Below are 5,000 nucleotides of genomic sequence, written 5' to 3'. Positions count from 1 at the left end.
TGAGTTGCTTTGATACACCTCTTCTGAACATGTTCTGAACACAAAAGATACTCTCCTTTGAGAAGCCAGTGCTCGCCATGAGAAACTTTCTTTCCATGAGAAACTTCCCTTACCAAAGGATCAAGATCTTCCACTGTTGCTCACAGGGAAGAGACATAGGACCAGGCTTACCATTAGCAGTTCATGGTAACCTGCTTAGTTATGTGACCCAAACCTGACAAACCTAAGGAAGGAACCTACCAATTTCCAGATCCCACAACAAGCAGGTATTTTGTACATCCAGCAAATCCAAAGCACTCTGGATCTGGAATCCAGCATGCTGGATTTACTATGCACACACAGCTCTAGCACATGCAATGAGAGTCACACAGTTGGGATGCAAAGCATTTACGTATCAATCACACATGCACAGCAGCTTTGCAAAGAAATGTATTGGACATGCCAGTATGAGGTTGTATCTGATGCCCCTTGGCTTCCGAGGAGCACCTGAGGAAACATGGGTACATGGGGCAAAACCTACCATTCCCAGACCATATAAAGTTCCTGGAACTATCCTGTTCAGAATCAGTTCAGCAGTATACTGCAAAATATACACATACTCTAAAATGCTTATTTAAAATAGCATAAAATCATACTGTACTTCACAGGCATTTCTGAAGAAATCATGCTCAATCTAAATAAGCCATGTATGACGGCTGAGAATTTATAAATGACACCACACATCAATAAACTAAACACTTAAGTAGTAATTTAAAAGACAGAATGCATTTCCAAATTTTAGAAATAAATCCAGTAGGTTCTATTATATTACACATTAACAATATAAATATTTTAATATACTGTAAAATGTATGTGTTCAATGACTCATGGTAGGTTTGTGTGCTGTGGACAACTGTCTTAACAATGATGTTTATGTGGTCATAACTAAGTTTTTAATTTAACACCCCATTAAGATGAGGTGAGAGGATTCACACCTCTGTCATCACTGTTGTTTCAAGTCCATCTCCATCTGGGTGCACATTCAACAAGACACAATTTCCCCGATTTACAATGCTGTCATCCTGGAAGAGCAAACCACTTGCTCCTCTTCCCCCATGAACACAAAATGAAAATGCAGGTGTCCGATCCAGTGTATTTGTTAATGCCACATCACTCACTAACATGCAGTAAATACTGAATGAATACAATGGTATTTTCATTAGCTGGAGACATTTCTGGAGAGAGAAATTCGTCTTCCTGCTACACATTTCAGAAAAGAAAGATACTAAGTTAAATACAAAATGTCTTTTTGAAACTAAGGGCAGAAAGTCCAAAATTTTACTAAAATAAAACACACATGCATGTAAAATGAAAATCTGCCCACAGGTAAATTAATTCCCATGGATTTCTGGTTGTTTCACTCTGCCATCAAACCTTTCCAGTTTGAAGGCAGGAGTATTCAGCATACCACAGAACAGCCCCAGAAACTTCAGAGCAAAGCCAAAAGCCTCTACATATCCTTGGGTTCTTTGCAATGAAGACAGTGTTGTGAGATGCAGATCAACTTTAGTTCATACAGCTATCGAGGAGAGCTGTGGATATTCAGCACCTATACTGCCTGGGCCTTCAGGCAGGGCCCTTATGCACGAAAGATAAATCCTACTGCATTTCTGCCACTTGCAGTCTTCTAACAGAGAAAAAGCCGTAATTCAGTTGTCCTCAGCCGCAGCCATGAATGGCAGGGAATAAAAAGGTGCACATTCACCATGCAAAGTGGGATCCTGCTGTGCCCATGCTCCTTGTGCATCAGTGGGCACAAAGCCCAGAGAGGGCCCATGGTCACATGAATCTTTGAGTGGCTTCTGGGGTGCAGGCCCAAAACTTCCTAGACTCAGAAGACAACAGCAGCCATGGGGAATGACACCAGGCAGCCTACAGAAGACATCTATGCCTCCCTGATCCTGTAGCTCTCTGTTTGGCTGCTCTACAACCAACCATGAGGATTTTGTCTTCTGCATAATGTGGGGAATTTGTCTCCTGCACTAATTCTGCCCCTTCTGAATGCAGAAACTTCAGAACATGAGCAGCGCACAGGTGATGGGTCTATTCAGGATAGTACTAGATTTTGCTTCTTTTCCTGGGTCTCAGAAAATCTACATTGTTGAGTAGCTTGTTACCAAATCAGGCACTTATTGTATGTACAGATTATATAAACAAGAAGGTCAATTTTGTTTCAAACCTATATGAATATGGTTCTGGGAGTGAATTAACTACTGATTGAAAAGTTACACATTTTCATCTAGCTAATCATATTTTATTTCACTGCATGCAGACAGCAGTGCAATGAAATTAGCTGTTTGTTTGTACATTTTGGAAAATGTTTTAACTTCAAGACTATAGAAAAAAAACAGGAAAAATTTAATGTATGTCCAGGTGAGACTGCTAAGGTGAAAATAATCAGGTGATAATAACTGAGCATAGCTCAACAAAACAGAATTGCTTTCCCCTGATTTTTGACCATGCTTTTTCCTCAAAGCATGATCACCCTCCATCACAAATTTTTATTTTGAAGCATAGCCTTATCTCTCATAGCATAAAAACAATCTCACAGACCTAACGTTGCATTTGCTTACCCAGTATAGAAATACAAATGCAAATGCTTTAGCAAGCTTTTCTTACATCAACTGACTGGAAAGAATACACACAGTAACAGTACTCTTTTTATGTAGAGAAGATATGGTATTTTACATAATTTTGGTTCAAATACATATTATCAGGTCATATTTGTCTATGACAGTTGAATCCTACCTCAATATAGGTACTATGTATATTGAAAACATATGATTAATTCAGAACCATTTCTTTTCTTAAGACAGACAGCTGTAAAAAGATACAAAAGATTACAAAACATTCATCTGTGGGAGGGGGAGGATCGTGGTACTTCCACAATCCCTTATTGTTCTATCATATCTAATCCGCAGTACTAGCTCCCATAATGATTCCCAACTGGTAGATGAACTACTTTGAACATCCCTGAAGCAGAATTGCTACCCAGTAATGTATCAGCTAAATGTTAGAAGACTCCTAACTCCCCCATCTGTGTTTTACCTCCCCAGAGGGTAAATACATTGAACAGTGATTCCCTTGCCTGGCACACACTTTCTAAACCTTACTGGCAACTGTTGTGATTTCCAGTCCAAGCAGCTCTGCAGTCAAAATCACCAGTTCTATATGCTGCAAGGAACTAAACACCTACCTTATTAAAATACTGCCCTTAAAACACACTGTAGTTATGCATTGCCACTGTAATTGTTACCAGTGTAGTGCTGATAACATTATGGATTACAGCTAATATCAGGTTATTGAATTAGTACATGAGTATCTTTTATAGTTAAGTTCAGGAAATTTATTGGAATTAGGAATTAATTGTTTTGGGGGGTTTTAGGAGAAAGAGGTATCTGTAAGAAGTAAATTAAAATGCATAAAGTACTGCATATTTCCCAGGCTATAGGGAAGAAATGTGTGTGTGTGCGTACGTGTGAACAAACAAACCAAAACAACAACAAAACATTAAAATATTCTATCTGTTCTCTTCTGAACTACCATGTCACCCAGACTCATACAACTACAGCTTATTCATGACTGGTTATGAAGAAGTTAATAGTTCTAACTATACAGCTAAAGGCCGAGGGATGAGGCTTGAAGGACAAATACAAGATATTTCTGCTTTTCATGTCATTTGCAATTTATCCACATCCTTCTACTTTTTCTTATTACAGGCCACTTGCCTTTATTTTTCCTCAGTGTCCACTCATCTAATACGAGGATAGTGTTATCATCCACTGCACCCTGATGTTTATTAATAATACCTCAATAAAATAATAATAAAGTCTAATTGAGTATCGCTTTTATCAACTTTGCTACATTGCCATCTATCTGAGGTTCTCAACAGCAAAGATTTAAATGTTTCATTTTATTTTTAACTTTCCCTTTTCCACATTTCAGTAACGTCAGGCAAAGAGGTATGGTTTTACTATCTGAACGAATCATGGTGTAGAATAATTTATGACTTAGGCTTGGGCTTTCAGAAAAGCTATTTCAAATCTTCACTTTGATTTAGTTGTATCAAAACTACTCAAAGTAACAGCAGTGGCTTCTTGGAACCAGAATATGTTAACTGTTCCTCAGTACTTTTGAACTAATGGGTTATATTTATTTGCTAGGAAGCTTTGTACAGCTCCCTCATCCTACTACACCCCAAAGGTCTGACCAGCTAACACTGTTACCCAGGGGGGTTCCAATTTCTTTCCCCCCAAACCCTGAAAAAAAAAAGAAATCCATGAATACATGAGAGGCAAACATTTTGTTTAATCATCCGTGTATTAATTCAGAAGTTTGAAGTGACTCCAGTAACTTGGCATAAGACTGTGTCCGCAGTTGTTACACACATAAAGCCCCCACCCCTCCCAAAACAATTCTTCAATGAAAAAGAGGGGAAAAGAGGCTGTGGGAGAACACAGAGGAACTGTTTCTATTGGCAGTCTTGAGGAGAGATTCACTTGACCAAGGAATTTCAGGATGGAGACCCTAAAGCACAACAGGATGATCTATTTATGGCTTAATATATGGTGTAAAGTACGCTAATATAGCAAATCTTACCTTAGCAGCTTAACTGCATACTTGTTTTAAGGACTGTCAGTCAGCTTAGAAAATACCCAGTGAAATGGTGCAGCTCAGGTTGGCACAGACAGATTGCCAAAGGGGTGTCCCACCTCCCTACCACAAAAGAAAATATAGAAAGAGATGATGTAAAGTGAAACGTAACAAATTCACCAAATCACAGCTATATGCAGAGGTCAAGGAAATTCAACTGAAAAGGTTAAAGATGAAATCAAATCTGGTATATGAGAATGAAAATCTATCCCAAAGCAAGGCCACTGGTGACGTGTTGTAGACAAGAAGCTAAATACTGCATAGCACTGGGATCTTTCATTTTCATCAGATCAATAAAAGGTTATATT

General features: G+C 38.5%; 1 protein-coding gene across 4 annotated transcripts in view; it reads right to left on the bottom strand.

The window, feature by feature from the left end:
- Positions 1-5,000, bottom strand: part of ZNF536 (zinc finger protein 536) — a 349,390-nt gene that overhangs the window by 227,284 nt on the left and 117,106 nt on the right. For 3 of the 4 annotated variants that reach the window (XM_062604933.1, XM_062604932.1, XM_062604934.1), the window contains exon 5: positions 4,639-4,755. The exons of the other annotated variant lie outside the window; for it this stretch is intronic. The gene's annotated coding sequence lies outside the window, so the exon portion shown is untranslated. The remainder of the gene's footprint in view (positions 1-4,638; positions 4,756-5,000) is intronic. 4 annotated transcript variants of the gene reach the window in all.

This window comes from Pezoporus occidentalis, unplaced genomic scaffold (genome assembly GCF_034315485.1).
Source record: "Pezoporus occidentalis ecotype Australia unplaced genomic scaffold, CSIRO_AGI_Poc_V1 ctg89, whole genome shotgun sequence".
NCBI classification, from domain to species: Eukaryota; Metazoa; Chordata; class Aves; order Psittaciformes; family Psittacidae; genus Pezoporus; species Pezoporus occidentalis.
Note: the sequence above shows the minus strand (reverse complement) of the source record. Positions and strands in the feature narration are given on the sequence as shown.